The sequence below is a fragment of the Agelaius tricolor genome, unplaced genomic scaffold (genome assembly GCF_023055355.1).
Source record: "Agelaius tricolor isolate 1412-34295 unplaced genomic scaffold, bAgeTri1.0.p SCAF_16, whole genome shotgun sequence".
NCBI lineage: Eukaryota > Metazoa > Chordata > Aves > Passeriformes > Icteridae > Agelaius > Agelaius tricolor.
The window spans coordinates 4,132,669-4,146,316 of record NW_027269276.1 but is presented as its reverse complement, the minus strand read 5'-3'; the positions used below and the strand labels follow the sequence as shown (position 1 = coordinate 4,146,316).

At 41.6% G+C, this 13,648-nt stretch overlaps 1 long non-coding RNA gene across 1 annotated transcript; it reads left to right on the top strand.

Annotated features, from left to right (window-relative positions):
• Positions 1–6,983: 6,983 nt before the first annotated feature.
• On the top strand, positions 6,984–13,240 carry LOC139596761 (uncharacterized). The gene is made up of 4 exons (XR_011681441.1): positions 6,984–7,090; positions 8,378–8,415; positions 11,529–11,913; positions 12,709–13,240. It is a non-coding gene; the product is annotated as an uncharacterized lncRNA (long non-coding RNA).
• Positions 13,241–13,648: the final 408 nt, after the last annotated feature.

Here is a 13,648-nt window from a genome sequence, read left to right as displayed (position 1 = left end):
GATGTCCAGCACACACATGAGTAATGGCTGCATCATCGCAGCGCTGACTTGCATTTCATGATACAATATATTTTGCATGCTTTATGGCCCAATCCTGAATTTTTTATTTGATGTGGGTGATTCTTCATCCTCAAAACAGTCCTGTTGACTTCACAGGACTCTTCGGACTCCCCATGAAAGTGAAGTTTATGGTCTCACTCATGTTTCTCCTTTATGGCCCAAAGCACCAGGCTGACCTTCCAGGAGGTTCTGGGAGCAGAGCAGTTGTTTTCCCTCTGCTTTTCTCTCAGGATACCTGCTCCTATCCCAGCAGCTCTCTGAAGCACACGAGGCAACACTTAGAGAATGCACTAAACACTTCCAGACCTCCTCGGTCAGGGACAGACACCTGTCTTATTTCACACGTCCTGCTTCCTGAAACCCCTGCTTGGATTTACACCCTGGGAAATCACTGAATGTGTGGAGGCTTAATTTCCCTGCCTTTTGGAGTGTTTTGTCCAGTGCATGAGAACTGAAGTACTACAGCAGTGTTTCTGTCAGCCACTGAGGTGTTGGTGGCCAGGTAACAAAGCCACCACCAGCAAATGCCCAGGCCATGCTTTGGTTACCTCCTGTTTAGGAATTCCTTCCACATCACCATGCTGAGAGCCATGGACCTCTCCAGATCTGGCCCTTCTGTCTAAAGAATTAAAATATTAACCTGAGAATTTGTAGGGAACTTTCAGAGGGCTGCCAGCTTTCATTCCTCTCACTTCGCTTCATGTCTCCGTTTCTTGGCACTCTCAATATGGCTTTGTCTTTAGAATCCATGGGTGGTTTTGTTTCAGTGACATGTCAAATGATTAGACTTCTCTCCTTCTTTCCTTCTTTCCTTCTTTCCTTCTTTCCTTCTTTCCTTCTTTCCTTCTTTCCTTCTTTTTCTTTCCTTCTTTCCTTCTTTCCTTCTTCCCTTCTTTTTCTTTCCTTCTTTCCTTCTTCCCTTCTTTCCTTCTTTCTTTCTTTCCTTCTTCCCTTCTTTCTTTCTTCCCTTCTTCCCTTCTTTCCATCTTTCTTTCCTTCCTCAAAAAACAATCCTGACCTTATATTAAAAAAAAAAAATCCTAAATAATTCAAGATTTCAGCAGAAAAATATTTGATGAAAATAAGGTGTTGGTTGGTTTTGGTTGTTTTTTTTTTTTCTGTGAAACATACTGTTCACTAAACTTTTCTTTATTTGAAAAATCAGGTTTCCATCAGAAATGTTTCCATCAGAGAGTTTTTCTCCCGGGCTTTTATTCGGTGTGCAGCCCTGCTAACAGTTACTGAGGTGCAACATCTGTTGACTTCAGTCGAAGTTGCACCCCAGTAATTGAAAGCAGAATTGGGTCTGTTCTTTGTAAGGTGTGTTGAATGGACAGGATCCTGCATTGACTGAAGTGTTAGTCTTAGCAGTAAGTGATCCTCTAATTTAATCCCCCACTCTATTCACATCTCAGATACGAAATGTTTAATAAAGTGCAGCTCAGTGGTAAGAGAGTGAGTTACCCATCAGCGCATTGCTCAGCCAAAATTGTAGAGTAAACTACTCTCAATAGTAGGTTTATGTTACCATTTACATTACTGGGTAAAACCTAAATTGGAGTTTTTATGTATTATGTGTTACTTATATAATGCACTATATAAGGAGGTTTATTTTCTCAGCTTCCTCAGATTTCATGTTGGATGTTACTTGATTGTACATTTTAGTGGTAAATTACCAGTTCAATTCTTTTCTTTTATACACTTCTTGTATCCATGCAAACGGATTTTGCATCCAGTCTGAGTTTCCTGGGACATGAAAAAGAATCTCCCCAAACCTATAATTTGGGGGGTTGAGGGGGGGGATGACCTGGCACAGCTTCATTTAAATCCCAGATACATTTTTTCATTCCCTGACCCAAACTTGCCTTTTAGATATATATTGTACCACACAGAACAAGCCATAATTTTACATTTGTATGTTGTTCACACCAGAATGGGGGAAATGTATATATTTTATGCATGAGGATTTTTAAAAATATATGTGTATGTACTGTTTAATGATACATCGAAATTTAAATTACTCTTTTATTTTTGTGCTAATGACTTTATCTTTTCTTTGTGATTCGTTTAGTCTTAAATACTTTTGTACTTGGTACAGCAATTTGCTGATCAGTAGAGTTGCAGCTCCTAATCTCCCTTTTTTCTACTGAGAAAAATCCATATTTAAAATGTTTATCTTACTTGAAAGGTAAGTTTTATAAATTTATTTCCTCTGACAAATACTTGGAAACAAATTTGATGAGTCACCTGCACCATATTTGCAGCCAGCACCTGACAGACCAAGTGTCTGCAAGCGAAGAAAACCCACTGAAATACCTTTGCAGAACAATTCATTAAAGTTGGAATAAAATAGAAAAATGCATTTATATACCCATTTCTTAGAAATTACATATTTTGTGTTCTTGTTTTTTGAAATACTTGGCATGAATAGAAAAGTTCTCAAAGATTTGCAAATTTATTGGATGTTTCAATAGCTTCTGTTTAAACGTAACTACTTTATTTGGAAGTTATAAAGATCACATACCTGTTAGAAACATTTAAATAAAAGCAAAGTTTTGGTCTCATTACACACCAAAAATATTTATGTATATCATTAAGCCAAATTAGTGGTGTTACTGGGGAGAATTAAGTTTTATAAGCACCTGAAATGTGAAGCCTTTGTGTTTTGTACTTAGCTTTTTGCCAACAGCAGTTTTGTGCTAGTCCAATGAGAGACCTCACTCACCGTTAATGACATTTGAAATAAAGCAAGCAAAAAATTTATTATCTAATTCATTAAAAAATTCAATCGCCATCTGTAATAGTGTAGAGGTTCACAGGTGTTTTTAAAAGTCTTGACTTGTTTTAAATCAGCGATAAAAAATACTCCTGTCATTAGAAGGATCTTTGTTTTAAATTCTTCCATCTACATAATGAGTTATTTCTGTGAGCAGTGGATTTCCAAAATCTCTGTAAAATCTTCTGGACCCCGGTGTCTTAACCCAAGAATGATTTGGTCTTTTAAATCTTGCATCACTAAGCAAACACACAAGTCTAATAAGCAGAATTCATGTTGTGGTGTTAAATGCAAGTATAAAACGATGTAGGTGGTACAATAGTATGGAACAATTCCCTGAGTCATTTAAAGCTGATTAAATTGTGTTGATCAATCATTCTAAATAAGTGAGGAGGAACAAAACTGAGCATTGTGAGGAATGAGGATGGGGCATGTTTTCTCAGCAAGAAAAGCTCTCCTGGCTTAGCATGAAAATATAATGTGTTAAGAGAGTCTTAAAATCAATATACCATGAATTAGCAGTCAGCAGAAAACAGCCAGATGACAGGGGGAATATGATTCATTTCTTAGAATGACTAAGATCTCAGGCAGCTCGTGGAGCAGAATATTTGGAGATTGTGAATAGAGTTAAAAGAAATTCCTTTAATTTGATCTGGAAGTGTGTTTATGACAGACATAAAGCACTTGAATTCTGCTGAGGATTTCCTCTTGTGCTGCAGTCGTCCTGACTCTGCTCTTTACAGCTGTTCTTTAAGTGCTGGCTGCTGAGCCAGACAAGCCAGCCCTCTCACACCCCAATGCATGGAAATGAAGTTTCCAGCTCTAGATGAGTAATTAGATAACCCAGCACTGAGGGTGTAATGATAATGAAGTGAGGAGGAAAGGATCCCTCAATAATCAGATCTTTCTCAGGAATTGAAAAGAAAATGCATTTTGATGTTTTTCAAAAGACACTCAGCTGCCTTATTCCACCTCTTTCCTTTCCTTCATTTCAGCCTAAAAATTACAGTTTTTTCATTAGACAAACAACATCCATAGGTGCTCTGGATGCAAACGAATGTGGATTGCCTTAATATGGGAAGTGACAGCCCCTGGCATTTGTCTGAATATTAATGCTGAATCAGATGGAGAAATCATTATGGCTGATGGCTTTGGTTATTAAGTTTAAAATGTCAGAAGCCTGAGTTTAAGTTTTCGTGACAGCAACAAATGTTTTGTCATTTTTTTAAAATGCTTAAGTTTCAATTTAAATTCAAATTTCCACTTCTTTTTTTGTCTTGTCTTTTGGGCTTTCAGTGTCCAGAACTTTTTGGTGGATTGGGAGAACTCTGAAATCTAGTTTGAAGTGGGAGAAAACTGCTATCTGTAGTTGCAGCACCTTTGCTTTTTTGTGCTATTGGCCTCTCTCTTTTTCTCCTGGAATCATGTAGGACATTTTCATAGCACAGGGCATTTCATAGCATTTTCAGAGAGGCTCTTGGCCAGTTTTTTGAGCAGTCCCAGCCTGGGCCAGATTTCCAGAGCTGCATCCTGCAGTTCTCACTGTTGTGTTTACAGACAGACGTTCAACAAAGCCCTCAAGCTGTTGAGTTCTTTTGAAAACCTGGCCACATATTTCTGTGTTGGCTTTGGATAGAAAGACTGGGCACTGATGCTCTGTGGTTGAGCTCTTCTGCCATTTCTGACCTCACAGGACATGTCTGGATGTTCTGGTGGTGCTTCCTGAGGACTGTAAGCTGGCAGAGAGGTCTGAAATTTCATCTGGCATGAAAGTTTGTCTTGGAAGACACTAAAAGACTTGGTCCTTATCAGTGAAAGATGTGTTTGTGTTTCCCACGAAGTTCTGGCCACACAGCCAGCCCAAATGCAGGCTCTGTTAAACTCTGGGTCCAAAGAGCCTCTCCCTTTTTTCCAAGGCACGTATTTATCAAAATGCCACCTCTTAGTGACCTCCTGGGTCTGCAAGTTCTGTAGAAAACCTCACTGAGCCCTGCAACAAAACAGATGTGAATGTCAGATTTAAAGGGAGAAATGAACTCGGGCTCAGAGGGAAACCCTCCTGAAGGAGCAGAGGAGAATGAACAACTCCTTTTGCAGCGTCCTGGGAGATGCCCATGCTCGGCAAGAGAAGGGAGCTCGGGGAGAATCAATCAGCTGAGGAGGAGAGGGCAATCCTGCTTTCTGCCCAAGATAAATAGCTCAGAAACCTCGCTGGGAAGCCTGACAGGTACAACCACAGCAGCAGGAAACCCCAGCACAGGCACTGTGCTTTTGAGCATTATTCTCTCATCCTTCAGCCCTCCTGCCTTCCAAGCTGGAGCTGCTGTGCTTGGAGTGAGATCCAGCGCTGGATCCAGCCCCAGCCATTCCCACACCAACCCCTCCAGCCCCACAGCTTTTGCTGGGAGTGGTGGCAGGTCCTCAGCCTGCAAATCCTCCAAGGCAGAATGCCAGCTGTGCTTTTGGGTCACAGACTCGGAAGCACCAAAGTGACTTAGAAGCTGAAGTCCCCAGCAATCCTGACTGCTGTGCATTCTCTAAATTGCTTTGACTTTCAGAGAGGCTGGGGCTATTCAGATGTTTATTTCCTTCTAAAAACATTCCTGCTGGTGTTTAACAAATATAGTACATTCCCTCTTCGGGATGTTGGAGTGAGCTAACAGCCCAGTTCCCTCGAGCAAGGCAGAGGAGAACTGAATACCCATTTCTTGCCCACATCTTTTATTTTGGCAGAAAATATGAAACTTCCTTGTTAGGTGCCTGTTTCCTATTTTAATTTTGTTGTACTTCTTACCCTTCTAACACTTTTAATTTGGTTGTGGAAGAGAGGAGAATGTCATTTTCTTTCCCACTTATTGTGGTAGAAAATGGGGGATGGAGACCAGCTTTCTTGAACTCTTATATTCAAAATAGCTATAAATAATTAGTTACAGGGACCTAGCTTCCCCTCCTTTTAAGGGCTAATTTAAGTTCTTTATCAAAATGATTTAAAATGCCTTTCCCAGTGGGAAACTATATTTCAGAGCTTTTATTTATTAGACTTCTCAAAAAGTGTGTTTTTAATGCACATCCTGACTTTGTGCCAAAACTCTCCACTGTAACATTGGGATTGGAGCAACCCTTTGTATAGGGAGTTATATTTATTGGATTTTTACATATTGATACAGAGCAATTAATCTAAATAAATCATACACAGAATTGGCACATAAATCTCCCAGTCTTCACTGCTCACAGTACTATATTACTGTCCTGACAACCTTCCCTCAAATACAGAAAAACTTTCCTCTTGCTGTACTTTTTTCTAGGCCTCCTAAAGTGTCTTTGGTGGTTTTCTGGGGCTATGCAGCCTGGTTGTTGTTGCTGTGAGCTGTAGAGTTTGGGCTGTGGATTTGGTTTTAGGATGTAGGGACAGGACAACATCACTGCATTTTAAAGGAGGACAAAGTCTTGACATTTGCAAGATGTGTGAGGAGCAGGTTTCATGGTAGATGGTTGAATATTTAATTTTAGCATTTTGAGCCTCTTGTGGCACTGAGAGGAGATTTCTTTCTGTTGGTTTAAAAAGGTACAATGTCCCTTGTGCTGCATGGCTGCCTTGATGAGTGCAGTTTGCTCCAGCAGTTTCAGGGCTCCCAGTGTGTGTGCTTGTAGGTTGGACTCCTCCTTTCTGGGACACCCTCTTCCCCCTCCCAAATTGTTTCCTGCTTTCTGAGCAGAAGCTGCACATGAGACAGTCTGGGCCTCTTTATTTAAGGCAAATACAAAACCATAATCCAGGTCATGGCTGGGTACAATGCAGTGTGACTCTCTGGCAGTTCACACCAGTGGAAGATCTGCCTGGCTCTCTTTTGAATCCCTGCCATTATAAATCCCTGGGATGTGACAGCCTTCTCAAAAAACTCCAGTTCAGAGTTTCCCACTGAAGGGTTAAGAGCTGTGGCTTTCCAAAGGGATTCTGCAGTACTGGGCCCATCACTGCAGAAGGCTCTGGTCTTTCTGACAAAAGGGCTCTGACATCCAGGCAGTACTCCTGAAAATTCAGAGTTTGGAAAGTCGGAGCTCTGTAAGAAATCATTACAATAAAAGGTAGAACAGATTCCAGCAAGTGTTCAATCACCCAGCGTGGTGCCACTTAGAGGCAGAAGACCTTAAAACAGCCAGCAAGATGCCTGCAGAAGAAGCCTCTGTGCCAGCTCTGGCACTCTGTGCCTGTCATTCCACTCCGAGCCTGTCATTCCACAGCTTTCATCCAAGGTAAGTTTGGTGGAGGGGCTGGGGACAGGTTGGGTCAGCTCAGCCTGGGCACTGCTGATCGTCATTTTATTCACTAGAAGAAAACAGAAAGAATACAAGCTAAGATAATATTCCTGATTGAAAAACAAATATCTTATCTGAGCATGCTTCATGTAGAAATAGGAAAAAGGGCACAAAGGCACCTGCAGGAGGCCATCAGTGGCACAGCATTCACCTCTGGCTGGGGTCCAGCTGTGGCCATCTCCAGGATCTGCCATTGCAAGCATGTCTGGAGAAGAAAATAAACAGAAAGACCCTCCTCTCTCAAAAATTATTCTTAAAATGCCCAGCTAGTACTGTTCCTATGGAAAAAGGGATACTCCAGCCCTGCCCAGTGTCACAGTGTCTGATGTCATATCAGCAGTCCATGGATTCATGGGTCAGGCCTTCCTCTGCCCACTCTGTTTGTCAAAGGGGGACAGGATTAGAGAATTCAGCCAGAGACAGAGAGGAGGTTTAGATCAGATGTTAGGAAGAATTTCTTCCCTGTGAGGGTGGAGAGGCCCTGGCACAGGGTGCCCAGAGAAGCTGTGGCTGCTCCATCCCTGGAAGTGCCCAAGGCCAGGCTGGATGGGGCTTGGAGCAACCTGGGACAATCTGGAAGGTGTCCATGCCCATGGCAGGGGGTTGGAAATAGAAGATCTTTAAAGTTCCTTCCAACACAAACCATCCTATGATTTTTTGACCACTGGTAATTTTAATGAATGATGGTTGTGTCACTTTCTATATTACATTCAAGCATATTGTTTACAACCTACCTTAAAAAAAATCATAAAATGGCACAATTTTTTAAAATGCATGCAGACTTGCCTCAGAAGAACAAATTTGTTTGGATCGTAAACAAAAATTCTGGGTTTATTTCCTTTTTCTTTTTTTTTTTAACTTGAAATCTGTGTGCATGTCATAAAATATTCCTGTGTACTTTCAAGAATAATTGAAGCATATGTACCCAAAATGTAATACTTTTCATAATGGTTTCAGACTAAATTATCCATTATATGGGACTAACACATAAAAGCCTTCCTCTACATCAAGTGATAGATCAAAGGGAGGCACGATGGCTTGTCCACATGCACAAACCACACCTCTCAGATTCTGAGAACAAGGATATGCTGTCTGCATTTTAACTACATCTCCATGACATGAAACACTATTCCTGCGTCTCCTACTGCGGGAGAGTCAGGTACTCCTGGCTACAAAGATTTCCTTTTACATTTCTCCCCTCTTTTTTTTTTTTTTTTTTTTCAGTTCCATAATACAGATGAGATTTCAGTGACTAGTCCTGGGTGAGTCTAATTTGAAAACTAAACTTCTCACTGTTCCTCTCAGGGAATCTCTCGGGAGGAAGTGTGGATCCCAATCCTTGGGTGGGAAATCCGTGATCCCAAACCCCAGTCCTGCATCCCGGGGGGTGGGTGCTGGTGGAGATGTGTTCCTGCACAAATCCCAGTGGGCACAGCACGAGGATTGATGTGTTCCTGTTCCCTGGGTCCCTGTCTTCCTGCTTTCTGCCAGTGGTTGGAGCACAGCATCGTGCCTCAGACCCTTCTCCTCTTCACTGCCTTCCTTCTTGAACTCAGATGTATTTAAAACTTTCTGTGCCTCATTTTGCTATCTGCACAATTAATTAATCTATTAATACTTCCACCCTTGTGAGGATTCCTAATTACTTTGTCTGCCTAAAACCCTTTCCTTCAAGTGGATGATGTGAGGGAGACAAATTCTGAGTGTTACTGCTGGTGAGCATTAATGGATCACTCTCAGATAGGGATCCAACTGTCCCAGCTTTTGGAGTGTTTTGCTGTGAGTTTTTCTCACTGTCTCATCATAAGTAATAAGAAATGCAAACTTACTGGCTTAGTGGCATGATTAAAGATGTTTGTGTTTGGAATTTGACTGCAGTAAGAGGCTGAAGATGTATAGTTTAATTTAAGTGCATGTCTAGATCTAGTCTCCCAGCCAGCAGATTGGATGTAAGCCCAATTATTCCCATTAGCATCTGGTTTCTGAGCACTGATGTACTACCATGATCAGGGAATAAAATTCCTTAAAATAATCTCCCCTAGCTGAAATGTTGAGGTACCTTTTATTGTTGTCGTGGCTGCTAAAAATGTGAAGTGCACTGGGGAAGTGCTGAGTTGAGGCACCAGAAGAAGAGGCTGTGATCATGGAAAGGCTGAAACTTCTCCTCTGATCATTTCTGACAGCTCAGAGTGGTTCTTCCACAATTGGAACCACTTGTGCTGCTTATTAATATAATGAAACTTATCCTCCAGCAAAAACAGAACCAACGACTGACACAGGAGTGGAGGGAGAGGCTGAAACCTGATCTGCTTAGGGGTCTCTTAAAGATGATGGAAGACTAATAAAATCCAGCTTGCTTCCTACCTCCATTACAACTCCCACTCCCAGCCTGTCCTCACGAGCTGAAGTGGAATAATGGCTCCTTCCAGAGCCAAGACATCCATCCCCAGCACAGCTGAATGGCCTCTAATGGTGTTTGGCACCAGGGCCTGCTTTGGTACCTTCCCTGATCTATGAAATTCTTTACTTTGATTCCACTGGGTGTTATGTGAAGCCTCTAAAATGTTTCTTAATTCTTATTCTTTCTTATTTCTTCGGGAGTAGACTTCTTTGGTCCTTCTGTTTTAGGGGTTTTTTGGGTTTTTTACAATTATTTTTCAGGTTAAAAAATGTTTCCACAGTACTTCAGAAAAGTTCAGTGTTTGGTACATCTTCATCATGGGGATAATCATAAGAACAGAAAAACATTCATTTTTCCCATTGGCAGTGGATTAGAGAAACAGTCATAACTCTGCATTAAATAGGATTTCTCAACACCAGGGGGGTGCTCATGAGAGGTGGAGTGGAAAAAAAATACTATAATGATTTAAAAAAATCAAAAAAAAACCCCCAAACCTGAGGTCTTCAGGCTTTCCAAGAAGTAGATAGGAAAGCAGCTAAACAGAACTGTAAGGGTAAGCAGGGCAAGATGTCAGAGTTGATTTAACTCATTACATTTAAGTGGAAAATAAGGGATGAAAGTTTAGTTTAAGAAAAATTAAGGAAATACCCAAGAATGAGTTTACAAAGTGCAATATTTTCTCTCAAAGCTGTAGGGTTAGCAGGTTGGTATCCAGCATCTGTGACTGATTAGGGGCATTTGAGATGGCAGGTGGCTTTAGGAAATGGAAACCTTACAGGGCTTTACAAATACTTTCTGTAGTTAGGCAAAGTTATTTGATTTATTCTTGCTGGTTCTCATTGAATAGCCTGGTTTAAAATCTATCAACTTGTCTTAATCCATGTTAATATTTTCTTATAGACACAGTCCTGTGAAAATTCTCCAATTGGATTCTGTAGAGTTGCCCTGGAGAATAATAGAGTTACTCAGTTTACACCACCGAGGGCTGTGTTAAGGTGAAGAACATAAATCATGGCATTTAAAAATGCCAGCCAAATCTTTTAGACAGTAATGAGATCAAGAACCAGATCTGATCATATTTGCTCCTGACAATTTTAAAGAGGCCTGTAATTCCACGTGCTTCCCCTCCGTGTGGTCATGTTGAAATTGCCTGTCTGTATCAAGAAGCCAAAGCCCCAAAAAACTCCTCAGCAGGGTGAAGGGTGGAATGGGGTGGATCTGCTGTTCACACTGTTGAAAAGGAGCAGGAAAAGGCAACTCTGCATCTCTTCTTTGCTCTGGTCCCCAGGCCATGCAAGGGCAGGGCCATGGGAGAGCCTATGGTTCTCCTTTTCAGGCTTGGATGGGAACCAAAACTCATCTCTGGGAAGAAATATTTGGAAGAGACACTGAAAACAAGAAAGTAAACCCCGTGTCTGGAGCTACTCCACAAGTCAAAGCAACACACAAAAACTGGCTCCTTAGAAAAGGGCAACAATAGGTAAAACAGGATTTGCAGCTGCAGGAAGCGCGGCCATAACGTGGTTCAGGGCAAGGGGAGTTGAAACTCTCAATTATCTTTCCCAAATAGCATTCCTGAGGAATAACTCAAGGAGAAAATACTGCAGAAGCCCCAGCAAAGGTTTGTTATTACTAGAGAAGAAAAATCAGCATTTGGCCAAACCTCTCCATTATCTGATATTGTAAAACCAGTCCTGCAGTGCTGTCTGGGATGTTCTAACCTCGGCACTGGTCCAGATCCATTTCCAGCTATGGATTGTGTGTCTCCCTCTGTTTGTGTGTTCTTCTGCAGATTTATTTTAAAACACCCTTCCTGAAGCTGCCCAGCATCCTGATTTATAGGATTTTACTAAGCTTCCCATAGCCTTTTCTTTTCTTTACTAAGTATGTTTTACTACTTTGTATTTTCTTCTGAAAAAAATGAATTTTATTGGACAAGGGTTCAAACATAGCTGCATAATGTTTGCTTTACAGATCCTGTATTAAACCACTTTAGCACATTTGTAGACCTGAGGAACTCGGCAAATACTGTGAAGGAAATGCCCTGAGCTTCATCTTGCTGCTTTGAACTGAGCACAGTGAACTTTGCCTGGTTGCTGAGCTGACACGTGAACAACCCATTTGCAATTCATGGAGAGAGAGAGAGAGCAAGGGGGCCTGATCCTGCTTTTACCAAAGCCAAAGGAAATCCTACTGCTGACTGCAGCAAAACCAGCAGCAAAATCATAATGACTATTTAAGATGATATTTCACAAGTACAGTAATGTGACAATCATGATAAAGTGGTGGTTTTTCCAGAGGCACCATCTGAATTAATAGGGTCTTTCCAACTAACTCTCCTTGGAATGGGTTGAAAGAGGTAAAATAAATTTTAAAAAATTTATTTTAAAAAGTCTCTAGGATACTTTGCCATTCGCCAGATTTTTATTCATTTAATAAATAGCTGTTGTAGTTTGAAGCCGGTTTTTGGGCTTTTTTTCCTCTATCATTGTCATCTCCTCCTTCTTTATTGTAGCATGAGTAATCTAATTTTTCTGCATAGCATGTTGCAGTTTGATAGACAGGTCTCTGAGGGAAGCCTTATGTGTCAGCATCAGTGAAAATGACTTCTGAGGTTGGCTCACACCCCCACGCGAGCACGGAATCCAAATCACCCCAGAGTTCCGCATCCGCCTGCCCCACGCCTCGCTGCTGCCTAATGTATTCATTTGCCTCTGGCAAAAAAAAAAAAGTGAGATCCTCCACTGCATACTGATGTCATGTGGAAGGAGCCATAATTGGCACTGGTCACGTGTGGCAGGCACCGGGAGCTGCTGATTTTTGCCGTCCGTGGGGATAAAGTTCAGCTCTCTGGATCCATCGTGTGCTCCAAGGGCTGCACACCCAGCAGCTCAAGCACGTTCCTTTTTTCCCCCCACCCAAAAAAAGGAAATGAAAATAGGATGCAGGCACCCAGGTCTGTCTTTTTTTCCAGAATTCCATTGTAGTGGCAGGAGATTTTTATTTGGCTCCATCACTACTTCAGTTTATCAGTAATAATTAATGACGTGTGCAATTGCATTTCCCACTTTAATCAAGGACAGATATTTCCAATTCAGAGTTGCAGCAAGAAAACATCCACAAATGGGCTGCCTTTTCTTTTTCCTTTTCACAGGCAGATGCTGACAGGGAAATAAAAAGACTTTTTGCTTCAAGTATATATAAAGCTTTACAGCTTCACTTCCAAAAGGACTCTCCAGGACTGAGCTTCCCAAGTTACATGCCTCATTCAGTCCTCCCAGCAGTGCACCCTAAATAATTTGGGTCTTGACTATTAGAAATCATCATGTGAAGCCCACTGAATGGACAGGAAGATTTCCAGTGATTCATCTGATTTCAATTATACCCCTAAGAGCACTCCTGCCCTTTCTTCCTGCTTGTAATAGCTGGAAAAGTTATTGGAGAAGTGGGGCTCTGAATGGTCTGCCACTGATTTCTGAGGACTTGGATCAATGCTCTTTGACTCAGTTTCCCTGTCTGTAAACAAGACCTTTAATATGGGCAAGGAGTCTCCAGGGTATGGAAGGTTTTTACCTGAGATGGAAGCTGCTGCTCCCTGGTAACACCACAACTGCTGGCAATGATGGTAGAGCTGAACCTGCAGATGTGAAATACAGCTGTCATTCCTGATTCCCATGTCATCCCACCTCCAGGTAAGGAAATAGAGCTCGTTTTGGGACAAACCCACCACATTCAGTCTTCTTAACCTCCAGTCTGGATAACTGCAAAGATGAACAGAAGAATTTTATGCATAACATTTTAACTTGGCTTGATGTGCTTCCCAGTAGCATGTAAATAAACTGCCTGATTCAGAGCACTCTGTTCCTGACATATAACCCACTGCTCATTTAGCAGATTTAATTTTGCGGGCTTTGTGCATTTTTTATGTGACAATGATGATGTGAGGAGGCATGTCTTTATCACAGAAAGCCAACAGCACAGACTCTTTTTTACAAAAGTCCCTTCTTGCTGCTCCTTCGGAGCAGGAGCCCAAGATAATTCTAGCACAGGGGGAGCCATCTGTGACACGGGGCAGTTTTTTACTTGCAGACTTT